We start from the raw sequence: 13,331 nt of genomic DNA on the forward strand, positions 1-13,331 counted from the left end.
GTCCCCACAGCCTGGCCTGCGCTCTCTCGCAGTCCAGGACCCCTTGCTCCTTACTGCCCACCTGCACGCTGCTCCTTACCTTCTATGCTAGTCAGCATCAAAAGCTTCACCTCCTAGGCAGCCATTGGCTCCTTGCAACTCACCCAGATTTGGTTCTGATTGGTCAGTTTCTATGCCAGTCAGCATCTGCGGGCCTATCTCTAGACCTGATCATAGAGGCAGGGCTGATCAGCAGCCACTCCAGGCTGCTGAGAGCAGCTGAACTGCTGACCTCTGGGAGAGAGAGAGTCTTGGCTGCTGGCACGGGAGAGAGAAGCAGGGTGATCAGACCCTGCTTCTCTCTCCCAGCCTCGCCAGCAGCTTTTGCAACTGCTGATCAGCTCCGCCTCTCTCTCTCTCTCTAAGCGGTCAGCAGTTCAGCCAGCTCACCTGCTGCGTGCAGCCTGGCATTCGGTCCAGGCTGCTGGCAAGTGGGCTGAACTGCTGACCTCTGGGAGAGAGAGAGGCTTGGCTGCTGGCAAGTGAGAGAGAAGCAGGGTCTGGTCACCCTGCTTCTCTATCTGGGCCTCGCCAGCAGCTGATGCTACTGCTGATCAGCCCCACATCTCTCTCTCGGAGAGGTCAGCAGTTCAGCCCGCTAGCCTGCTGCGTGCACAGCCTGGTGAATGGTCGAGCCTCCTGGTCGTTGTGGATGTGATGGACCCAGGGTTTTTATATATTAGGATCTTTATTGTTGAAAGTATATCATGTCTCCTTTTTCCCCCCATTGACCTATTCTAGCCTGCCCTGCCCTCCACCCCAGGCCTTCACCACCCTATTGTCTGTGTCTAAATGACTATCATCAACAAATCAACAAAGGAAAAGTACTGGCAGGGTTGTGGAGAAAAGGGAACCCTCATACACTGCTGGTGGGAATGCAGACTGGTACAGCCACTGTGGAAAACAGTATGGAGTTCCCTCAAAAAATTAAATATAGAACTCCCATTTGACCCAGTGATTCCACTTCTAAGAATATATCCTAAGAAATTGGGAACACCAATCAGAAAGAATATATGCACCCCTATGTTCATAGCAGCACAACTTACAATAGCTAAGATTTGGAAAGAGCCCAAGTGCCCATCAGCAGATGAGTGAATAAAATTTACACAATGGAATACTACCACTTATCTTTTTGTAACAGGTCTGGGCATTTGCTGTGTAAGAACTTATTTTTACTGACTATGTCTTACAAAACATGAAAAGCACAGCTATTTCCTTCATCCCTTAGATGACATATAAATAAGAACACCTGGATCAAGGTAAAAGGAAATCAAGGTGTAATTAAGTAATAATGAATGTCCCTCAAAATCTTATTGCTTTTAGGCTCATCCCAAAAAGCAGTAAGAAGGTGAAATGCCATCAAGACAATGTAATGGAGGCAAGTCAGGCATTCATCAAACCTTTTTAAAACAATTGATCTTCTTTCAAAATTTCACTTTATAATTATGGTTGCCTGTTTTTTCCTGACCAATCATAATCAGTCTATGTATAACCAGTACCCCTATAAATTACAAGGTGGGGCAAAAGTAGGCTTATAGTGTGTATGGGAAGCACAGAGTTTATTCTTGTATTATTATTTAATTATTGTATTATTTTCCATATAATCAACTGTAAACCTACTTTTGCCCCACCCTATATATTAAATCACCTCACACCTATCATCAATAAATCAACAAACAACAAGTGTTGGTGAGAATGTGGAGCAAAGGGAATCCTAGTGCACTGTTGGTGAGAATGCAAACTGGTGCAGCCACTGTGGAAAACAGTATGGAGTTTCCTCAAAAAATTAAAAACAAAACTACCATATGATCCAGCAATTCCACTTCTGGTATTTATCCAAATAAATCTAAAAACATTAATTTGAAAAGACATACACAACCTAATGTTCATTGTAGTGGCATTTATAATAGTCAAGATATGGAAGCAACCTAAGTACCCATCAATAGACAAATAAGTATAAAGGCAGTGTTTATTAAAATACATTTCATTTTCAAAATTGAGTTATCAGCTGTTAAAGTGTGTATACATTTTTTGGGACACCCTATATATACACAATGAAATGTTACTCAGCTATAAAAAGAATGAAATCTTGCCATTTGCAACAACATGGATAAACCTAAAGGGTATTATGCTAAGTGCACAAAATAAGACAGAAAAAGAAGACAAATACCATATTGTTTTACATAAGTAAAATCACTTATATGTGAAAACATATAATAAGTGAATGAACAAAGAAGAAACAACCTCATAGATACGGAAAACAAACTGATGGTTGCCAGATAGTCAGGGGGTTGGGGTGATGGGTGAAAAAGGAGAAGGGATTAAGATGTACAAATTGCCAGTTATAAAAACAGTCACAGGATATATAGTACAGCATAGGGAATATAGTTTAATATTATTGCAATAAGTATGTATGGTATCAGATGAGTACTAGACTTATGGGGGTGATAATTTCATAGGTCATAGAAATGTCTAATCACTATGTTGTATACCTGAAATTAATATAATATTGTATGTCAACTGTACTTAAAACTTGTTTAAATTTAAAACATCTAAAAATGTGGTAGCTAGTTTATTTTCAGTGCATATTAATAAAATTATTTTAAGGGATTTATTGTGACCTGTCTATTTAAGAAGCATTACGCCAGCCAAAGAGTTGATTGTGACACAACGCCTGCCCTTGAGGAGATGAGGATTTAGATGGAAGCAAAGGTTAGAATGGAGAAGATAAGCAGTAATTTCTTAAGGAACATATGCCAAAGCATTTCCAAAGCAAATAGGTTTTACATTTGTTGCAGTTGTTGGATTCTTCCTCAACTGAAATCTTATATGTAAGTTGAAGTTATAAGACACATAAAAGCAGAACTCTTCTGATTAAAATGTGACTGGGACGTCATGAATCTCTGGTGCTGGGCCCTATCCTAACTCCTTGCAACTCTTAAGTTTCTTCTATGAAAGCCTTTGGGGGATTTGGAGCACAGCACAGAGAAAATTTAAAAAGAAAGAAAGAAGAAACTCTTCTAATCCCTACTGTATACATACATACATTTATTTCGTCCTAATAATTTAGGACAGATATATTTAATGCATACTGGCCATTGATAGGTAGTAATTTCTTGTTATATGTGTTGGAATGGCCATGCCACAGACTAGAGCAGTGGTTCTTAACCTTCCTAATGCCGCGACCCTTTAATACAGTTCCTCATGTTGTGGTGACCCCCAACCATACAATTATTTTCGTTGCTACTTCATAACTGTAATTTTGCTACTCCTATGATTCGTAATGTAAATATCTGATATGCAGGATGTATTTTCATTGTTACAAATTGAACATAATTAAAGCATAGTGATTAATCACAAAACAATATGTAATTATATATGTGTTTTTCAATGGTCTTAGGCGGCCCCTGTGAAAGGGTCGTTCGACCCCCAAAGGGGATAGAGATGAGGTAGAAAAGAAGGATGGCAGTTGGTAAAGTTTCTTTCTCATCATATTACAGAACTAATAAATTGATAGTTGATAAACAAACCAGACGTTTCAAATCCAAACATCTCTGGATAAAATGAGAATTATTGCCAATTTTGTTCCTCAGGTTTCATCAAATGATTATGCCAACTGATGGGTACCATGGGCATTATAAAAATGTTTCCAGACATTGAAAAATTCATGTGTTTAGTGGGAGTACTATATAAATTGGGGCATTCCAGATAGATCTTAGGTTGTGATAAACATGAGATAAACTCATATTTTTAGAAGCAGACACTTGGAAATCAACTAAATTCTGAGAGATCCATTCAGTTTTACCTTACCAAAATCCATGAGGTGGGTGCCTGAGTATGAAAGCAACCTAAAGTTGTAGACATTGGAGGAGTTTTCTGGTAATTAGATGTTAAACTAAAAAAGAAAAGAAAAGAAAAAAATGAATGAGACACACCTTTTTATTTATTATGCATTCACTTTTCTTTTTGCCATATAAGAACATAACAAAAATGACTGAAAGTACACTTAGGATAAAGGCAGGAAAATAAATTTTTTTCATTTGGATTATGGGATTCTAGAATTTTTATGACACAATTTTCAAATATATAGTTCAACGATTTAGTATCACATGATCAGGTAACTCGTGGACTTTCTCATCCATTTAATTTTGAGGAAAACATCTTTAAAAAGAAGTGGGGAAGATATATGGACCAGTTATATATAATCCAGGAATAGCAAAATGAAATTAAATTAATTAGAGGAGCAGAGCTTTCAATTGAGAAGAAAACCTATGGAAATGTAAAGAGGAAAGCATGATGAGTTAGAAAGGATAGTAAGATAGCTTAAATTTAAATATTGGAGATAAACACAGGTTCCCACATAAATATAACCTTGGGAGAGAACTATATAAGAATGAGAGAGTTATTGGAATTTGGTGACAGAATATTATTAGCAGATGTTTCTTGTTAAGGCGATACACATTAATATTGATGTGTTGTTCCAGTTTGTTTATAGTCCTTCCAAACTACCTGAAATAGCTGCTATATAGAGAACGACTGCGTATAATTGCTTACTGCACAAGAGAGCACATCTAAGAGGGTGACATAAAAGTCATGGATTCAAATTATAATGAAATTCGTGCAAGAGTAGGCCTTCCTTCGCTACAGCCACTGGCAGGCACCTCGGACCTGGGCTTCCCTCGCAGCCCTGGCTTCACACGGAAGGTCATCTGGAAGGACATATGGTCTAATTAGCATATTATGCTTTTATTATTATAGATTCCCTATTGAAGTAAAGTGTCATGAGAAAGGGGCACTTTTTTTTTCTAATTTGCACAAAGGTGTTGTATGTGCTGGCAATAGACCTACTATATATATTAAAGAAGTGTTCATTCTTCTGTAGAATCATTTCAATTCTATCCAAGATTCTCTTTGGCCAGAAGAATAGATGAACCAATCCTCTTTTTTTTTTCTTATCATGCTTATAAATGCAGGCTAAAATGCTCATTAGACCTTTGTACTTTTTTGTCATCCTAAAAGATGGTTGGCATCCAAAAACTTGGGAATAAATACAAAATAATTTGCTTTACTAATAAAAGATGAGGATTTGTTAGTTGCAAATAGAAAAAGAATAATTGGATTTGGCAAAGGAAATATTATTTTCTGGAATATTTCCTGCCTGGTACATAGTAGCTACTCAAGAAAACATTTCAGGAATAAATTAACGTCTATAGAAACAGTCATCCCTAGAATCACCCAACACCTTCTTTATTTTCAGGATCAGCCCAGAATCTAAGTATTGGCAAAATCGTGTAGGATAATAATATGAATGACAATGATGATGATGAAACAGATATTATATTGTGGGACTTTACATAGATTCTAGCAACCAATCTCTACTACACCACTGTGGCTTTCTAAAACATGTCCCTTCAATTGTACGCAGTCAGCTGTTCTTCCTATTTAGCCCAATGCATTCTTTCTGACTGGATCCTCAGGCACACTTGACATTTTCATTAAGAGAAGGAAAATCATCTCACATCCAAAGGATAAGCACCATGATGGTAAAAGGTCATAAAACACTAGGAGTTGCTCTTTAGCAAGAGATTTTGAAGATAATTCCAAAGAAAACATGGGACATGGTTTGGAACAAGCTCGCGTATACTTCATCATCAGGGCTGTGGTACACAGTCTGAGGAGGCTCCAGGGGAATACAAACACCAGTGGGAAGGAGGGGTTTGCTTGCATTGGCTATAATAAATATGTTTTTACAATAAACAAACGGGTAGCCATAAGACATGCATGTCTGATGTTGAAGGAAAGCCTGTTTGCACCAAATAAATTACAGAACAGTTCAAGAGGAGGTCATTCTAGTGAAAATATTATCCCTCAACTACTGGCTGGGTTAGTGTCAGGTTAGGTTATCTTTTGTCTGAGTGCCAATTATACTCATTAAACCTGCTTAAGGGCAGTCTGTTGCAACCTGTATACACTTTGGTGTTTTCAGAAACCTTGTGCGCTTTTAACTTTGGTTACATATAAACTCTACTTACTTTTTTCCTCTTAGGATGGACTCCTCCCTGGTCTGTCTTTGAGCTTGGAAACCATCCCTCACTACCTCATGCCCCCTGCCCCTGCCCTATTCTATGTGACTGCATTCCAAATGAATGCCTGGGATGAAAGCCAGGCTGATGATGCCAATCCTGCACAAATCACAGAGCAGACACAGCTGATCCAGAGTGCATCATTTATTCAAAATCCAGTCCTTAGTTCACTGGAGGTGAATGGCTTTGAAAATATAGCCAGCAAAAACAATGAAGTAAGAATCTTTTGAGGGCATTAATTTCATCAAAATTTTGGGAAATTTTCAGACATTTGTCAACTTTGGCTTTTTAGAACACTGAAGGAATTATATATTCTTAACTTAAAATGGGGTAACTCAGCATGGCTTCTGGTCCCTTTGTTGTCCAAGCCTCTGTACAAAAATGAACATAGAATTATGGGATGGATAACAGATGGACACTTCTCAGTGGTTGACAACACAGCCTTTGGAATTAGCCATTATCACTCTGGATGCTACAATCTGCAAAGATTTGTAAAGAAAACAAAAACTTCAAGTTAATACTTGCTCATGAAGGATTTATTGAGCCTTCAGACATTGGAATAGGTATCTGAGAGATGTTATCTGTGGACTCTGCCTCAATTACCTTTCTGTTTCTTCCCATGATTAAGTCATTTAAAAACAAATGTCTGTAAATACTTGGTATTATTGATGTTTATAATGGGGTCTCTTTCCTGGACTATATATCCCTTTTTAACATTTTTATCTACCAGGAACAGGTGTTCCTCCTTTCTCTGCTTACAGTACATTGGTGTGATGGTGGAAAAAGTTCAGAGCTTCAAAACAAAAGAGCAGGAGTTGAGTTTCAACTCCATCACTTAAAACTGGGAAAATTATTGAAATTCTGAGCCTCAGTCTCTTTAACCATAAAATGAGTATCACAGAAATAGACTCCTCATATAGGTTTTGGTGAGAATTGAAGATAATAATATATGAAATGAAGTAGCTAAGCCTTATATAAATATAATTTGTCATTGGGAATTGCTATTTACCATCTAGTGAAAAGCTCATGATACCCAAGTGATGCATAATGTGAACTTTGGTACACATCCAAATTACCAGTTGGTACACATCCAAATTACCAAGTTTACAGACCCAAAAAACAGCATCATGCCCTGGCCCCAGGGGTCAGTTGGTTGGAGCATCATCTTGTCCACCAAAGGTTGCGAATTTGATTTCAGTCAGGACACATACCTAGGTTGCAAGGTTTGATTACTGAATGGGGTGTGTTTGGGAGGCAATTGATTGATGTCGCCCTCTCATCAATGTTTCTCTTTCTCCTGTTCTCTCTCTCTCTCTCTCTCTCTCTCTCTCTCTCTCTCTCATAAGTAAACATATCCTTAGTGGAGGATTTTATAAAATGAAGAAAGAAAGAAAAATACAGTATCATGGGCTCCACCATCATTAATCTGGTGGGGTTCACTAGGTTTGGGCCAGGGAATTCCTATTTAAAATTACACAAATAGACCAAGGTTTGAATATACAAGAATCCCCCTCTCCTTTGGGATGCTTCTGTAAATACAACTTATGCACCTTTTAGATAGATTGGGCTTACAAATGGAAACTTGATTTCCAGGACAATCTGTGATGATCCATCTGCTAAAAACTCTAATGATGGGTTCTAAACCTGTAAATATAAAAATGCATAGAAATGCAATCTAGCTAGTGGTAACAATTTGAGTTAAGAGACAGTAGAAAGTTAGTATTGATTCATTAATATATCTGCCTTGTCCTCACTAATGTCAGGGGAAATATGCTAATTATACTGACCAAAAATTCTATAGCATCTGTAGTTCCATCAATGGTTTTAGAACAGTATGAAAAACAAGACAAAATGGTAATCTTCAGTTTCCTTCTTATTTACCACAGATAGGCTAAATTATTAATAGTATCCTAAATCTCTCAATACATATTATGAGGCCTACAGTGGTTAAGACTGCTTAACATGTTCTTAAAAGAATTTTGTACTGAACTTTCTGCAGTACCAAAAAAAAAAAAAAAAGATCAGTTACCATTTCGTTATTTTTCATTCTCATTCACCTCTGAACTTCCTGGTTCAGTCTAAGGCCAAAGTAAAAATTGCCAAAACACCACAGGAAAGGCTGCTCTCACAGTATTTCTGGCTCACCAAAAATTTCTCGAGAAAGCCAGTTTCCATGAGATTTCAGTTCCAATTTTACAGACCCAAGAAAACTCAGAATAGTTCAGATAAAGTTCAGATAAGCATTCAGATTTTCAGTTACTTGTGCCAGATGAACCACTAAGTCATTTGACATGTTCACATCACTGTTTTAGGACAAAAAAAATCAACTAGAATGTGATCCAATGTGGACAATTTTGGAGGAGTACAATACAGTGAGAAGCCACTAGAGATTAATGGATAATTTGTTCTTTTTTTTTAATGTAAAAATTTGACATAAAAACAATGACTCTGTGGCTTATTTTAGGTATAAATGAGATTTAAATGAAGTAACCTATCAACATCAAACATTAAATAATAGCTTGTCTGAGAAAAGCTACTGTGGTAACCAACACAAGATATAAATTGTAGGGATGATATTTTGCCCACCTGTTTATCTTTCTTAACTCTCTACTTCCCCTCTTTTCTTCAAAATGGAAACAATAGTACTAATAGCACTATATGTTCCAGGAGGTATAAGGAACTAGTGATCCTAAGCCCTAAAAATTCTCTGAGAATCAATTTCTCCTATTGGCATGGGATGGGCCAGGGAGGAAAAAGATTATTTTAATTTTCAAATAATCATGTAAAACCTTGCCTTCGAGGCTAGAAATTATACTCTGAGGCAAGAAATAAATTGTTCAAAGGGAGAGTGATTTGACAATGAATTTACTCCCCAGGGATCAAGATCCTCTCATAAACAGACATCAAAGAAAAATGTTACGTGCACATCAGTCTCATGATAATACAACCCACCAGGATGTGATGTTTGACATAGCAATGTTTTATTCTTGGATACAAAGAGAGCCAGTTATTGTAAGTGCTAGAAGAAATGACTATAGCATGGTTTCATCTGTAATACCTTTTTGTGGCATGAGGCCTAAAGAGAGTGATACAGCAAAATCCTATCATTCTCAAATACGGTAATTGAGAAAAACAAAGCCATAAGAAACTGGCAATAAATGTACTCCCATTAAAAAGGAGTTTAGTACATTTGTCATTCCACTAAAAATTTTCCCAGTCTTCTCCCCTCCCAAGAGATGTATAAGCATTAGCAAATCAAATCAGCATCTTCCTTACCCAGCATAAATCATCACTTGATTTTAGCAAATTGGGAGAGTAGCTACTTGAAAGAATGACCATGTTACTTTTGGATTTTTTAGCAATTGCGTTTGTAACTACAGAAACATATTTAAGTAAATATTTCCAGTGTAGGCAGCCATATTGAATTATTTAGGCAAGGAAAAATTAATATCTATAATTTTAAAATGCTTACTATATTTTCTTTCCTATTATTCCACCATTATGCCACCCAACTTGAATTACTTTATTTGTCTATATTCACCACACTTAGCAAGTAATTACTGATTCATACTTTGGAAGAAATAGACCTGGCTTCCAAGTATAAGAGTAAATGCCTCTTAATATTGTTAATTCTTCAATTTTTAGAAAGATAAAGCAATGGACTCTGATCATGTATTATCCCTAACAAATAGTAAACAAAAGTGTAAATAATCCATAATTTATAGTATAACTCAAAACTTATATTTAAACTCTAACTTAATACTCATGTATTTTAAAAGGAATAAATTACAACACAATCCAGGAAAATATACTATAATTAATATATGATAGGCCTAGCCAATTTGGCTCAGTAGATAGAGCATTGGCCTGTGAACCTAAGGGTTCCAGGTTATATTCTGGTCAAGGGCATGTAACTTGGTTGTAGGCTCCACTACAGCTAGGGCCCTGGACAGGGCTTATGCAGGAGGCAACCAATTGATGTGTTTCTCTCACATCGATGATTCTGTCTTTCCCTCTCTTTCTCTCTCCCCAAAATCAATGGAAAAAAATACCCTCAGGCAAGGATTAACAACAACAAAATACCATAAATAGATCAATGAGTATGAATCTTAATATTCCAGTAAACTGGAAATCACTTGAACAATTCAGCATGGCCACCTGACTAACTCAAGCTGGGAAATAGTGTTTGACTTCTTTTTCTTCCTCTGACCACTCATTTGAGTAGACACATTACTTAGAGTAAATAATGAAATAAAGGGTAATAGAAACAAAAATACTAATTTGAAAGAATATATGCACCCCTATGTTTATTGCAGCATTATTTACAATAGCCAAGATTTGGAAACAGCTTAAGTGTCCAACAATAAATGAGTGGATTAAAAAAGCTGTGGTACATTTACACAATGGAATACTGCTTGGCTATAAAAGAGAAGGAAATCTTACTCTTTGCAACTACATGGATGGACCTGGTGAGTATTATGCTAAGTAAAATAAGTCGGTCAGAGAAAGACAAGTACCATATGATTTCACTGATGTGTGGAATCTAATGAACACAATAAACTAACAAAGAATTTGACACAGAGTCAAAGACACAGAGAACAAACTAACTGCAGTCAGAGGGAGGGGGGTTTAGAGGGAGGGGTGACAAATGTGAAGGGATAAAGAAAAAAAAACCAGAACACCTCATAGACACAGACAACAGTATGGTGGTTACCAGAGGGAAAAGGAGTAGGGGAAGATATTAGAGCGAAAGTGGGACAAATGGTGATGAAGGAGATAACTTGGGGTGATGAACACACAACATACAATGATGTATTATAGAATTGTACATCTGAAACCCATATAATTTTATCAACCAATGTCACCCCAATAATTTTTTAAAAAATAAAATATACATATAGATCCAGACTATAAATGTTTAAACCATTATCTTTTAATAAATATGTATTATTTATTAAATGATAGTAACTGTTAGGCACTCTCTTAGGCACTGCTTCCAGAGCTAGATTCTCAGACCTAACCATTTACTCTATTATCAAATTAGGTTTTCAGTTGTTTTCAAGGCACCACCAAATTTTTGAAATATAACATGTTGAAAATTGAAATTATTTCAGCCATTATGAAAGTGACAGGCACTGCTATAAATACACTCCCCATCATTGTGAAAGATTCTTTTTCTTATCTATTTTTTAATCCTCACCAAAGGATATGTTCATTGATTTTTTTAGGAGTGAGAACATGAGCCCTAACTGGTTTGGCTCAGTGGATAGAGCATTGGCCTGCAGACTGAAGGGTCCCGGGTTTGATTCTGGTCAAGGGCACGTACCTTGGTTGCAGGCACATCCCCAGTAGGGGACATGCAGGAGGCAGCTGATCAATGTTTCTCTCTCATCAATGTTTCTAACACTGTATCCCTCTCCCATCCTCTCTGTAAAAATTCAATGAGTATTAAATATGTCTCCTTTTTCCCCCATTGAACTGTCCCTAGTTCTCTCGCCCTCCCTCACCCTCCCAACATATAGAGAGAGAGAGAGAGAGAGAGAGAGAGGAGAGAAACACTGACCAGCTACCTCCCATTTAGGGATTGAACCCGACACCTAGGTATGTGCTCTAACTACAACCATGCTGCAACCAACTGAGCAACACTGGCCAGGGTTTCTTATCTATTTTTAATTTTCTTTTGCTATAAGAAAAGAAAAAGTGAAAAGACAGATAAACAATGATTGTGGTACTGGGATAATCAATGAAGCAGATAGCCCGTGCCTTGAAGGTCAACTGGAAACAGGAACCATAAAGATGATTAAGTAGAAGATTCCCTGGGGTGCAGACCTTTGAGATGTGTAGAATTGATGGTCTTTGGTTGATCCTGGAGGGACAGTTATGTGAAATAATCAGGATCCTTAAAAATAGTGTCATCCTTTAAGACCACTTAAGAGGTAAAGAGACCAGTTCCAAATAGACTGACGGCTCAAGAATAGAAGTAGCCTGAATAGAAATTCTGTGAATAGACCTAAGATAATCTGTATAGTATGTAGACAAAGTCAGTGATAAGGAGAACCCTTTAAAGGCAAAAATATTGTCCAGAATTAAGAGCCCATCTAGTCTTGAACAAGTCACTCAGCCTCTTTGTGCCTCAGTTTTCTCATCTGTAGGATCACTGAGTGGCTGAAGACACACTAAAAAGAACAAGAACTTTCCTGTGTAGCTACTGTGGTTCCAGAATGTACTTTTTAGACCTATGGCTATAGAGAAGGGCACTATAGGATTGCTCTTTAGTTTGATAAGCAACTCACCACATCTGCTCTTAGATTCTTTCACAAATATTTTCTGCATTTTTATATCAAAGTCTTATTCCTCCAAGTAAATTATAAATGGTTTTAAGAGAGAAAAAAAAGGCATCTTTTGTTGGAGATAAGGGTTGACAGGAGATAGCAAAGTAAAGATTCCCAGTATGGATAAGAGTAGACGAAAGCCCAGAAGAGAAATCTTTGGAGCAAGATCCAGAAATTCCTTCTGCACCCAGTGATCCAGAAGCTCCCACAGACCTCTGAGAAGAAGGAGGTAAAAGTGCAGGGAATCCTGGCACAGAGATAACCAGCTGGGAGCTAAAGGGTAGAGAAGAAGATGACGAAGTAAGAGCTGTAGGAGGAAGGAGCTCACCCAATCTAAATGCAGTGGGGACAGCTGGAAACTCCCTCACCACACGGTGTGTGGAAGGTTGTCTAGTGTCCAAACTGCTGGAAAATTCAAGTTAAAGAAAGGAGCTAAAACCTGAGTGCCCCCATTGGATGTTACAGGCAAATGAAAGTGAAGCTGATGTGATGTTTAGTAAGAAGTCTGTACCGGTGCACTCACATTTCAATGAATTTTAAACTTTCTAATAGATCTTCTATTAGGTAAGCAAAAGGTTATTATACAAGTACTTCTCTTTTTAAAAAAAATGTTTTTATTTATATCAGAGAGGAAGGGAGAGGGAGAGAGAGATAGAAACATCAATGATGACAGAATCGTTGATTGGCTGCCTCCAATGTGGCATGCCCCAGGTATGTGCCCTGACTGAGAATTGAACCATGAGATCCTGGTCCATAGGTCGATGCTCAACTACTGAGCCACATTGGCTCAGCTGCAAGTCCTTCTTTAAAAAGTTTGATATTGTCTCTAATGAACTGAGAAGGACAAGAATTCATTCCCATTTCTGTTAAGATAATG

Source organism: Myotis davidii, unplaced genomic scaffold, assembly GCF_000327345.1.
Source record: "Myotis davidii unplaced genomic scaffold, ASM32734v1 scaffold535, whole genome shotgun sequence".
Classification (NCBI taxonomy): Eukaryota; Metazoa; Chordata; class Mammalia; order Chiroptera; family Vespertilionidae; genus Myotis; species Myotis davidii.